The sequence below is a fragment of the Entelurus aequoreus genome, linkage group LG01 (genome assembly GCF_033978785.1).
Source record: "Entelurus aequoreus isolate RoL-2023_Sb linkage group LG01, RoL_Eaeq_v1.1, whole genome shotgun sequence".
Classification (NCBI taxonomy): domain Eukaryota; kingdom Metazoa; phylum Chordata; class Actinopteri; order Syngnathiformes; family Syngnathidae; genus Entelurus; species Entelurus aequoreus.
This window is the reverse complement of record NC_084731.1, coordinates 81,634,439-81,648,807: the sequence shown is the minus strand read 5'-3', so window position 1 is coordinate 81,648,807 and position 14,369 is coordinate 81,634,439.

Here is a 14,369-nt window from a genome sequence, read left to right as displayed (position 1 = left end):
GATTCCTCCAGATTCTCTGAACCCTTGGATGATATTACGGACCGTAGATGGTAAAATCCCTGAATTCCTTGCAATAGCTGGTTGAGAAAGGTTTTTCTTAAACTGTTCAAAAATGTGCCCACGCATTTGTTGACAAAGTTGTGACCCTCGCCCCATCCTTGTTTGTGTGTGACTGAGCATTTCATGGAATCTACTTATATACCCAATCATGGCACCCACCTGTTCCCAATGTGCCTGTTTACCTGTGGGATGTTCCAAATAAGTGTTTGATGAGCATTCCTCAACTTTATCAGTATTTAATGCCACCTTTCCCAACTTCTTTGTCACATGTTGCTGGCATCAAATTCTAAAGTTAATGATTATTTGCAAAAAAAAAAAGTTTATCAGTTTGAACATCAAATATGTTGTCTTTGTAGCATATTCAACTGAATATGGTTTAAAAATTATTTGCAAATCATTGTATTCGGTTTGTATTTACATTTAACACAATTTCCCAACTCATATGGAAACAGGGTTTGTAAGTGCTGAACCATCGTTTTCCCGTTTCAAATTTTGATTATCGTAAAACCGTGATTGTTTACTGCACTTTTTAATAAGCTAGTGCGCTAATTGCGAGCTAGCCAAAATGCTTACATGAATACAAAACGCCATACTCCAATCCAGGGGTCAGCAACATGTGGCTCTTTAGTGCCGCCCTAGTGGCTCCCTGGAGCATTTTTAAAAAAGGATTGAAAATGGAAAAAGATGGGGAGAAAATAATGTTTTATTTTTAGTATGTTTTTTTTGTTTGAGGACAAACATGACACAAACCCGCCCAATTGTTCGAAAGCCCACTGTTTAATATGTTTGTGTGTATGTTTCACTGATGAAAGTATTTGGTGAACATCATTTTGTCCTACTAATTTTGGCGGTTCTTGAACTCACCATATTGTGGACTGTGACGCAACAGTTTGTTTACATGTCAAATCTTCCACTCCTTCATTGTCTCATTTTGTCCACCAAAAGTTGCATGCTGTGCGTGAATGCACAAAAGTGCACTTTGTTGATGTTATTGACTTGTTGGAGTGCCAAAAAGGCATATTTGGTCAGTGCATGACTGTAAGCTAATCAATGCTAACATGCTATTTAGGCTAGCTGTATGTACATATTGCATCATCATCATCATCAATTTTAATTCCAGACCTTAAGATCCATTACACATGTAAAAACACAATACAAAACATTAAAAACAAAACAATAAAACATCATTATGCCTCATTTGTAGGTATATTTGAGCTCATTTAATATCCTTTACTTGTATCTTCTTTGTATATAATTTAGTTTTGCATGTCTCATGACACATTATCTGTATGTAATATTGGCTGCATTTCAGATAGTTGTTTGTGTGCCATGTTGTTCCAGACCACAGCAAACATTACATAGCTTGCCAAATATTGTAATAAATCTGTTAAAAGAAGACAGCCTGCCGTTTCCTTTAACTTGGACACACACATCTATACGTTTGGCCATTAAAAGCCAGTAATTTCCAGGAAGTATCTCAACTTCTGAGTAGCCTCTGATTTACTACTAGTTTCTAATGTCGCAAAAATGTTTAGAATAAATGTTAAATTTCAACATTTCTGTCAACGAAGACTTGTTTCAGCCTGCGACACATAGTCATTTTGATAGTAGGCTATTATAGCCAATATAGACACTTACATCATGTGTTGCCTTCATTATAAGACTTATATACAGCTTTTCATTTTTTGCGGCTCCACACAGATTTTTATTTTGTATTTTTGGTCCAATATTGCTCTTTTAACGTTTTGGGTTGCCGACCCCTGCCCCAATCTAATCTTGCATAAACACATTGCTGTCTGAGCAACTAAGCTATTCAGTTGTGCACATTGGCTATGAAAAAGACCAACACACGCACGAGTCAGCGACAGGAAGTGAACCCACGGGACAGCTCATAAACCGTAAGTGACGTGCGCAACACCCGTTTTTATCATTGTGACACGACTTAAAACAGAATGTCCAAACACTTTCGACATACTGAAACATCAAAACATGCAGGGGGATTCTATTTTTTTTATTTTACCAAAAAAAATGCTAAAAACTAAACATTGTGTCATAGGTGTGTCGAAGCATGTATCAGTTTCAATTGTTTATGGTTTTCTCATTATGTTACTTTTTGCTCTTTTTTTTCTTATATTTTTCTGTTTTTTTATTTTTTTTAATATTTAAAAATGCTAAAAACAGACAGAATTTTGTGTCATTCATGTACACTACCGTTCAAAAGTTTGGGGTCACATTGAAATGTCCTTATTTTTTAAGGAAAAGCACTGTACTTTTCAATGAAGATGTCACACCGTGGTGAGGGAAGTCCTGTTTTGGGGTTGTCTGGCACATTTCCTGTTTTATTTTGAAAATTCTAATCCTCCTCTCGTTTCAGGCCACTTGCCCTTCCTCCTGTGTCACTGGTCTGATGTCTCTCCTGATTGCCTGATTGTGTCCACCTGTGTCACCCTCCCTCATGTGTATATAGTCCTCGTCTTCCCCTGTCTTGTTGCCAGAGTATATCGTCTTGCTACGTACCCCCAGCCTTGTCCACAGCCTTGTTCACAGCCATCTACCAACTTTGATAAGTATTGTCTCGCTTTGTTTGTGGATTCCTTTGTTCCCTCTGAGAGAGTGATTTTCTTTTGCTAAGTTTTTGGTCAAGTCTTTTTGTATCAATTTTCATAGTGCCTTGTCTTCCTTTTTTCCCTCCTTCTGGAGCGCTTTTAGTTTTCAGGCCTCTCAAATATTTTATACATACTTTCTGTTTATAGCGTCTCAACCTTTTAGCATGAGATAATTTCCTTTTTGTAGATCATTATAGATTGTTGGTTTTTTTTGTGTATTCGACTCATATAACTTTTTGGCTATTGCCTGTTCCTCCTTATGGAGTGATTTTCTGTTTATTGCCTTATGTCCTATGCTAATACCCTATAGGTGCTTGAATATATCTTAGATAGATTTTGTAGCCACTTTCTTTGATCACTCTGTCCTAGAGATAGCAAGGAATTGTTTAAATAAAGGTCTGAGTCAATTGTCACTCCTCTGCATCTGAGTCCTCCTTTTCGCCAAGACATAACAGAAGATAACTTTAAACTAGTCTTAATTTTAAAGAAATACACTCTATACATTGCTAATGTGGTAAATGACTATTCTAGCTGCAAATGTCTGGTTTTTGGTGCAATATCTACATAGGTGTATAGAGGCCCATTTCCAGCAACTATCACTCCAGTGTTCTAATGGTACAATGTGTTTGCTCATTGGCTCAGAAGGCTAATTGATGATTAGAAAACCCTTGTGCAATCATGTTCACACATCTGAAAACAGTTTAGCTCGTTACAGAAGCTACAAAACTGACCTTCCTTTGAGCAGATTGAGTTTCTGGAGCATCACATTTGTGGGGTCAATTAAACGCTCAAAATGGCCAGAAAAATAGAACTTTCATCTGAAACTCGACAGTCTATTCTTGTTCTTAGAAATGAAGGCTATTCCACAAAATTGTTTGGGTGACCCCAAACTTTTGAATGGTAGTGTATGTTTCTAATGTTAAGGTTTTTTCTAATTACATTACTTTTTGCTCTTTAATGTTCTTATATTTTTATTTTTATTTATTTTATATATATATATTTTTTTTTTTTGTGTGTATATAATTACTTTTTTTTAGATTTTTCTGTTTTTTATTTTTGTTTTTTGTAGTAACAAATGCCAAAAACAGACAACGTTTTGTGTCATAGGTGACAAAGCATGTATGTATCAGTTTCTTATGTTAAGGTTTTTTTCATTACATTACTTTTTCTTTTTTTTTTTTTTTTAATTTTCACTGTTTTTTAATTTTCATACATTACATTTTTTTTTTAATCTATTTACTTTTTGCTCTTTTTTTTATTTTATTTTTTTTAGATTTTTATGTTTTTTATTTTTGTTTTTTGTATTAAAAAATGCTAAAAACAGACAAAACTTTGTGTTACAGCATGTACAAAACCCAAAACCAGTGAAGTTGGCCCGTTGTGTAATTCGTAAATAAAAACAGAATATGATTGGGTATAAAAGCAGCTTCCATGAAATGCTTAGTCATTCACAAACAAGGATGGGCCGAGGGTCCCCACTTTGTGAACAAATGCGTGAGCAAATTGTTTAAAGGCCTACTGAAATGAAATGTTTTTATTCAAACGGGCATAGCAGATCAATTCTATGTGTCATACTTGATAATTTTGCGGTATTGACATATTTTTGCTGAAAGGATTTAGTAGAGAACATCGACGATAAAGTTGCAACTTTTGGTCGCTGATAAAAAAGCCTTGCCTGTACCGGAAGTAGCGTGACGTCAACGGTTGAAAGGCTCCTCACATTTCCCCATTGTTTTCAATGCAGCTAGAGCGATTCGGACCGAGAAAGCGACCATTACTCCATTAATTTGAGCGAGGATGAAAGATTTGTGGATGAGGAACGTTAGAGTGAAGGACTAGAATGCAGTGCAAGACATATCTTTTTTCGCTTTGACTTTAACTTTGGTACAAGGGTTATGGATTCAACACTCTCTCCTTTTTCTATTGAGAATCACAGATTTGTATTTTAAACCACCTCGGATACTATATCCTCTTGAAAATGAGAGTCGAGAACGCGAAATGGACATTCACAGTGACTTTTATCTCCATGACAATACATCGGCGAAACACTTTAGCTACGGAGCTAACGTGATAGCATCATGCTTAACTGCATATAGAAACAGACGAAATAAACCCCTGACTGGAAGGATAGATAGAAAATCAACAATACTATTAAACCATGGACCTGTAACTACACGGTTAATGCTTTCCAGCCTGGCGAAGGTTAACAATGCTGTTGCTAACGACGCCAGTGAAGCTAACTTAGCAACCGGACCTCACAGAGCTATGCTAAAAACATTAGCTATCCACCTACGCCAGCCAGCCCTCATCTGCTCATCAACACCCGTGCTCACCTGCGTTCCAGCGATCGACGGTGCGACGAAGGACTTCACCGGATCACAGATGCGGTCGGCGGCCCGGAGACGGAGGAAGTTAAAGTGACTTCGGCGGCTAGCGCATCTGATATCCAAGTCAAAGTCCTCCTGGTTGTGTTGCTGCAGCCAGCCGCTAATACACCGATCCCACCTACAACTTTCTTCTTTGCAGTCTTCATTGTTCATTAAACAAATTACAAAAGATTCACCAACACAGATGTCCAGAATACTGTGGAATTTTGAGATGAAAACAGAGTTTTTTGTATAGGATTCAATGTGTCTGCATACTTCCGTTTCAACGATTGACGTCATCATCATACATAGACGTTTTCAACCGGAAGTTTAGCGGGAAATTTAAAATTGCACTTGGCGTGGCGAAGTTGGTAGAGTGGCCGTGCCAGCAATCGGAGGGTTGCTGGTTACTGGGGTTCAATCCCCGCCTTCTGCCATCCTAGTCACGTCTGTTGTGTCCTTGGGCAAGACACTTCACCCTTTGCCCCTGATGGCTGCTGGTTAGCGCCTTGCATGGCAGCTCCCACCATCAGTGTGTGAATGTGTGTGTGAATGGGTAAATGTGGAAATACTGTCAAAGCGTTTTGAGTACCTTGAAGGTAGAAAAGCGCTATACAAGTATAACCCATTTATCATTTATATTACCCGGCCGTATTGGCATGTGTTGCAATGTTAAGATTTCATCATTGATGTATTAACTATCAGACTGCGTGGTCGGTAGTAGTGGGTTTCAGTAGGCCTTTAAGAACAACATTTCTCAACCAGCTCTTTCAAGGAATTTAGGGATTTCACCATCTACGGTCTGTAATATCAAAAGTTTCAGAGAATCTGGAGAAATCACTGCACGTTACATTGAATGCCTGTGACTTTCGATCCCTCAGGCGGTACTGCATCAAAAACCGACATCAATGTATCAGGATATCGCCACATGGGCTCAGGAACACTTCAGAAAACCACTGTCAGTAACTACAGTTTGTTGCTACATCTGTAAGTGCAAGTTAAAACTATACTATGCAAAGCGAAAGCCTTTCATCAACAACACCCAGAAACTCTGCCGGCTTCGCTGGGCCCGAGCTCGTCTACTAAGATGGACTGATGTAAAGTGTAAAAGTGTTCTGTGGTGTGACAAGTCCACATTCCAAAAAGTTTTTTGGAAAATGTGGACGTTGTGTCCTCCAAAACAAAGAGGAAAAGAAACATCCGGATTGTTAGAGGCGCAAAGTTGAAAAGCCAGCATCTGTGATGGCATGGGGGTGTATTAGTGCCCAAGACATGGGTAACTTACACTTGTGTGAAGGCACCATTAATGCTGAAAGGTACATACAGGTTTTGGAGCAACATATGTTGCCATCCAAGCAACGTTATCATGGACGCCCCTGCTTATTTCAGCAAGACAATGCCAAGCCACGTGTTACAACAGCATGGCTTCATAGTAAAAGAGTGCGGGTACTAGACTGGCCTGCCTGTAGTCTAGACCTGTCTCCCATTGAAAATGTGTGGCACATAATGAAGTGTAAAATACCACAACAGAGACCCCGGACTGTTGAACAACTTAAGCTGTACATAAAGCAAGAATGGGAAATAATTCCACCTGAAAAGCTTCAAAATTTGGTCTCCTCAGTTCCCAAACATTTACTGAGTGTTGTTAAAAGGAAAGGCCATGTAACACAGTGGTAAAAATGCCCCTGTACCAACTTTTTGCAATGTTTTGCTGCCATTAAATTCTAAGTTAATGATTATTTGCAAAAAAAAAATAAGTTTCTCAGTTCAAACATTAAATATCTTGTCTTTGCAGCCTATTCAATTGAATATAAGTTGAAAAGGATCTGCAAATCATTGTATTCTGTTTTTATTTACAAATTACACAACGTGCCAACTTCACTGGTTTTGTATTTTGTATTTTTTTTGTTTTGACAATATGAGGTGGGCCGACATAACCCGAGCTGTAGGCCGTCATTTTTCTGAGACATCACTTCTCTAAAACATTTTCCAGATTAAAACAAAAACAAAAAAAAACAACGTTTCTCATAGTCATTCACATTGACATCCCACTGAGGTGAGTTTTCCTTGCCCGTATGTGGGCTCTGTACCGAGGATGTCTTTGTGGCTTGTACAGCCCTTTGAGACACTTGTGATTTAGGGCTATAGAAATAAACATTGATTGATTGATTGATTGAAAAGAAGAGAATCGTATTTAAACACTCGACAAACAATAATATGGTTCTAAAAAGGGACCTATTATGATTTTAATCGACATTTAAAACCCTTTCAAGTGGTCCAGATGACATATATTAAATATGCTTATGCTTATGCTGTGAATTTTGTCCACTGTCACTTTAATAACATACTTACTGCATGTTGGATTCTGGAGGCGTTCCCAGGTTACAAAATAAAACCATGATCCACCCTCTCCAAATATATCATACTTTATTTTTTGAAAGTGTACACTGTTTATATATATTGAAGACTAATGTCACAGCCAATTTTTTACAGACATTGTGGAAAAAAAACTTCCATAAACATTATATAGATTCACCCGGCCACAACATTAAATGCACGTGCACACTGTGGGATCGTTACAACGCTGTATCAAAAAGACCTGGTTTTAGCTAAATCTCTGTCACTGCATGTCAGACATCGAAGTTATTGTGCTCATGTTGAGATTAGAGGAAAACAATACCTTATCTTACCTTTTCTTGTGTTTCCTCAAACCAAGTCGCAACATCATCCGCCGCTTTCAACAGTTGATCCAATTTCGGCATGACATAGAGTTGAGACATTTTTTATTTGTAATATCTTTTTGTATTAGAACTTGATGGGCATTGTTATGATCACCCTGTGTATTACATTAAAAAAACAAAAAACACTAAGACTCTATTTGATAATAGAGCGATGTAGAAAAGCTAAGGGTTGTATTGTAAAAAAAAAACAATAAATGCTTAATTGTGCAGGGGTCTCCAACTTTTTTCTTGTCAGAGCTACTTTTACGAAATGAAAATGGCCGAGAGCTACTCATTTTGGTACCAGTTATTTTTCAACCCAAACAAAAGTAAATACGCTTGTTTTGTCAGAACATGGACAAAATGATGCAATCCACAACTCATATTTGGTATTAAAACTTAATTTTGTATTTCAGGATGCTTTTGTTTTTTTTATGGTGTGTCTCACATCATGAAGTGAAAACACGAATGCTGTGAAATGATACTCAATATTGGATATTGTATTCACTGACACGCTGCAGATCAGACAAACACATGTGTTTGTATTTTTTCAACAGAACTCTGTCATTCTTCATGAAATCAATCATTAAGTTTTAGGTCTCTTCACCATATTATACACACTTCTTTATAGACAGTACATCCATAACATCATAACAACAATCATTCTTATCTAAAAGTTTGTTTCTCTTTTTAAAATGTATGGTACATGTTCATTGTTATGTTTGTTTTGGGAAGGCCACACACAAATTAAATTGATTTTAATTAATTTCAATGGGCGGAGCTTTTTTGAGATACAAGTATTTTGCTTTATCAGCTTTATCATGGAATGCGTAGCGCAGATAGGGATGGGTACCGTTCACATTTGAATTGATACGGTGCTAATTCCAGGTAATCTGTACTTTTGTGTATGTTAATAAATATTGTTTTTGATAGTTACATTTACATTTTTTTATAGCAACATTTAAAAATGAGCTTATAATGATAACTGCTGTCCAGATATTATATTGTGTCTTATTATCATCATATTATGATTTGTAAGTATGCTCATTTAGTTGCAAGTCCAACATGTTCTATGGCAGTAGTGTATAGTTTATGGTGTTTGTCAACAGTGTTAATACTGTAAGTTGTGTACTTATCTTGTACCAGCTGCTTAATTATAATGTGCATCTTAGTTGTAGTTTTCATTAACACATTTGGAGGTGTTGATAATGCCATGTAAAACCGCTAATGCTAATCAGTAGCATGTAAATAGCAAAGCCAATGTATATTAGCATAAAGCAAACGTATTTTTGGAAAAGTGTACCCTTACTTTATTTACGTTAGAGTGTTTTTTGAGTCAATTACTTTGTTAAATTCGTTAAAGTTAAAGTACTACTGATAGTCACACACACTAGGTGTGGTGAAATTACCCTCTGCATTTGACCCATCCCCTTGTTCCACCCCCTGGGAGGTGAGGGGAGCAGTGAGCTGCAGCGGTGGCTGCGCTCGGGAATCATTTTGGTGATTAACAATTCCAACCCTTGATGCTGAGTGCCATGCAAGGATGTAATGGGTCCCATTTTTATTGTCTTTAGTATGACTCGGCCGGGCATTTGAACTCATGACCTACCGATCTCAGGGCGGACACTAACCACAAAGCCACTGAGCAGGTCTTTACTAGAGGTTGTTTGGCGGAGTTTGTTTTCAGGGCTTCTGTAGTGATCGCCAAGTGCTGAGGTTTTGACAGATTACCCGTTAAATCGGGAACCAATTTAAGTCTGGTACCGTATAATGGCACCATTGGATTTTATGTGAATTGTACCTGGTAGGAACGGCGGGATTCGGTCGATGCCAAAAAAGTACCGGATTCGGTACCCATCCCTAAGCATACTATGGAGATGTGTTGTACATGCGTGCTACTGCTGGTTGTCTCCACAAGCTGGATAGTGTGTACCACAGGGCACTGAGATTCATCACCAACTTCGCTCCCCTTACTCACCATTGTGTGTTATACTCAATGGTTAACTGGACGTCTTTATGTGCTCGACACCTCAATCATTGGTATGTGTTCATCTACAAAACTATTCTGGGTATCACTCCATCTTATCTGTCTTGTCTTTTAACAAAGTAACAAATAAGTCACAATCTCCGTTCAATGAATGTTCTGCAATTTGTCGTCCCCAAAGTAAGAACTGAATTGGGCAATAAAGCATTTAGGTTTTCAGCACCGAAGGCTTGGAATAACCTACAATCGAATCTTCAACTTCAAACCATTGTTACATGAAATGAGTTTAAAGTGTCTGTGAAAGGATTGCAAGTCTACCTTATCTGTATGCACATGTGTTATGTGAGCAAGTCTTAATGTTGTAAATTTGATGTTTTATGTGCTGTTTACTGTTTTTAATGTAACCTTGCTGCTGCCCTCTTGGCCAGGTCTCCCTTGGAAAATAGATATTTGATCGCAATGGGATAAATTTAAAAAAAGTTTACGTTGAAGACCCGTTCAAAATATCCGATTGTTCGGCAGCTGTTTGCTGTGCATTATACCGCTTCACGTTTCTATAACCCTCTGGTGAGCGACTTGGGGAGGCATGATTGACGGGGCATAGGCCGCTGGTTAAGAGATTCATCAAAATACAATTTTCGCTGCCTGTTGATCTGAATGTGGGTTTCTTCCAATAATCTACTGTGCATGGGGATGCTGAAGTGTGAGTTAGGCTTTTCACTTGCTAAGATTGTGCTGTAGATAACAATGCTTCTGCTTTCACCCATCTGTACACTCACATGCTACAGTGAGTCACTATAGCTCTTCTTGGGTCAACATAATATCCTGAGATCAGAATATGAACGCTTGGTCAGAAGCATGCACAGGCGGTGTGTATTGCGCAGCCAATCACATTTGAATTTAATTATAGTGATATATTGGGTTCATCTTTTGTAAAAAGGAAATAAATCCCTTACCAAACAACTCAATGCTCTTTCAACCCTCTGTGTCCTTCCTCCGAGCCATGACAGCGAAGTCAGAGGAACGGGACAAATGAGGTCAGCCCTGGTTTGAAAGCAGACAAAATACTGTCTGAACCGAATCATTTTATTGAGAAACTCCCCCCCTCCCACCTTGGTCATTTTAAAAAAAAGAGAGAAAAACAGCTACAGGCTTTGTTAAACCGCTTGAGCTGCGTAGATGTGATCAGGGCGATTGCGCTAATCCTTATATATATATATATATATATATATATATATATATATATATATATATATATATATATATATATATATATATATATATATATATATATATATATATATATATATATATAATGACCTCTACATCCTCCTTTTCAGCAGCAATTTAGCTTTACGATATCTGATGATGTGCAGGGATGATGGCTTGGATCACGTTTAGGACTCGTCTTATTTCCTGTAGGTATTAAAGGCCTACTGAAACCCACTACTACCGACCACGCAGTCTGATAGTTTATATATCAATGATGAAATCTTAACATTGCAACACATGCCAATACGGCCGGGTTAACTTATAAAGTGCAATTTTAAATTTCCCGGTAAACTTCCGGTTGGAAACGTCTATGTATGATGACGTATGCGCGTGACGTCACGACGGCAACGGAAGTATTCATACCCAATGTGTCACCATACAAACTGCTCTGTTTTCATCGAACAATTCCACAGTATTCTGGACATCTGTGTTGGTGAATCTTTTGCAATTTGTTTAATGGACAATGGAGACTGCAAAGAAGAAAGTTGTAGGTGCGATCGGTGTATTAGCGGCGGACTACAGCAACACAATCAGGAGGTTGTGTTGTGTTTGAGCTGGATAGCAGACACACTACCGTGAGTACAGCTTTGGCTTCCAAACATTTGATCGCTTGCCCGTACGTGCGTGTCGCTATGTGCATGTTACGTACGTAACTTCGGGAAAATATATGTTTCTTGCCGACTCTGATGGCGGCCTGGGTGTCGTCGAAAGCTACAACGCCCGCCGCCGCTCCGTAATTAGCTTCAATTGTTAAGCTTCGCCAAGCTGGAAATTATTAACCGTGTATTTACATGTTCATGGTTTAATAGTATTGTTGATCTTCTGTCTATCCTTCCAGTCAGGGTTTTTTTTTATTCTGTATCCATCTGCATTTGAGCCCGATGCTATCACGTTAGCTCCGTAGCTAAAGTGCGTCAACGATGTATTGTCGTGGAGATAAAAGTCACTGTGAATGTCCATTTCGCGTTCTCGACTCTCATTTTCAAGAGGATATAGTATCCCAGGTGGTTTAAAATACAAATCCGTGATCCACAATAGAAAAAGAAGAGTGTTTGGAATCCAATGAGACCTTGTACCTAAGTTACGGTCAGAGCGAACAAAGATACACCCTGCACTGCCTCTCTAGTCCTTCACTCTAACGTTCCTCATCCAGGAATCTTTTATCCTCGCTCAAATTAATGGGGTAATCGTCGCGTTCTCGGTCCGAATCTCTCTCGGTCCGAATCTCTCTCGCTCCATTGTAAACAACGGGGAATTGTGAGGAATTCTTCCTCCTGTGACGTCACGCTACTTCCGGTATAGGCAAGGCTTTTTTTTATCAGCGACCAAAAGTTGCGAACTTTATCGTCGTTGTTCTATACTAAATCCTTTCAGCAAAAATATGGCAATATCGCGAAATGATCAAGTATGACACATAGAATGGATCTGCTATCCCCGTTTAAATAAAAAAAAATCATTTCAGTAGGCCTTTAAGCTATAGTAGACTTCCTTGCGGTTATTTGCCATTGTGAGGTATTTTTAGCTGCCCTGTACAACTCGTATGGTATCTCTGTTAGTTAACCTTCTGTCATGATTATCTTGCGTCTTATTCCTACTATCCTCCACCTAGTCTGAGTGACGTTCTAATTTCATAGCTGTAGATCCTGGACAGGCCGATCAGTGAGGGGATTTCTTGCTCATTCCTGGCAAGGTAGTAGCTGATATCTGCTCCACGACAGAATAAGTCTCTCTTCGTAATGATCTGGCTAGGGAATTACTGGGATTAGGCCTATGCAGAACAAGTGCATCTTCTGTAAAGTGTGCAATTGGCTTTGAGTTTGTTTCTAGAGATTTGCTTCCAAGTGTCATTGAGATATTAGTGATGGTTCATAGTGTAATGCTGATGTAGATTCCAGTACCTATGTGTATGTGTCATAGGCTCTCTTGTGGTTGACTTGGTGCACAAGTTATTCTGCAGCCCCAGCTGACTATGGCTTGGCTTATGTGACTAACTACTTTTTTTAATTCCATTCTGAGTTCCACTTGTGTGTGTGTGGAGCCACGTGCTTATTGATTTTAGATGCTATGGTGCCTGAAAGGAGACTCTGTTATGTGCAGAGGCCTATTATTGGAGAGTGTCTGGCCTTGCATTAACACTGAGTGTGTCCTGTTTATTAGCAACTGGCTCATTTGTCCTTATTGTATTAGCCAGCAGGTGTAGAGAGGATACCAGGTGGCCACGCTTCATTCATGTAGGAATACCATTCTGGAACTGACCCGAGTTTGAGATCCGAGATGGACTACTAGTTGGATCACTCTTCCATACACAGCTCCGCCCGCCCCCATGATTATCTGTTGTTTTCCTGATATGGACTGGTCTCCCACTTTATCTATTAATGTAACTATTATTTATTTTAACAATTCAACTATAACTGTAACTGTATCCACTTGACATCCATTTCAGCTGGTCACCCTGGAAGGGGAGTCCGGACTTCTGCGATCCCTCCTCTAGGTTTCTTCTTCTTCCTCATCTAGCGTTTTTTGAGTTTTCCCTGCCTGGATGTGGGTTTAGATTAGGGGATGTCGTTGTGAGCCTGTGAAGCCCATTGGGGAAATATATTTAAGTAAAATTTGATTGATTGATTGATAGATCATGAAAGGGTACGGATGTGTACCGAATTACCTCAATAATACCGGATATTGATTTGCTTAAAATCAAAGCTGCCATATATCGATACATTTGTTCCTCGTGACGTCCCGTCCGGTTGCAGGCTTGGCGAGGAAACAATCAGTCAAGTAGCACTTAAAGCGGTGCATGTCTTTGGAGTTGGGAGTACCCAAAGGGAACCCACGCAGTCACAGGGAGAACATGCAAACTCCACATATACAGCTAAACCCAGGACCTTCTTTTTGTGAGGAACACACACTAACCCCTGTACCACTGTGCGGTCCATAATGCTGTCCAATAAACATAGGGTGCAACATAAAACCGGACTGGTACATCCAGCTTTATGGCAAAGGCTACTTCCTAGCTAGGCAACACACCATAGTCTACACTACTGCCATCTACCATCTTGGAATTGCAACTGCATGCAAAGTATATAACACTGTATGATACTTACAAATGAGAAAACAAGATATAACAACTGGAGAGCAGATATCACAATCAGCCCATTTTAAAATGTTACACAAAAAAAAGGTATTTCCGTTAACAATTAATAACTATTAACACACAAAAAAGTACCGACAATTGGTACTGGTTTGACTAACGCTATCCATTCCCAGGTACCAGGAATTAGATTTGTATCGGTCCTAATGTGAAAGGTATGCCGGGGGGTTTAGCAATTCAAGATTGAGGCACCTTAACGATGTCTCAGATTTA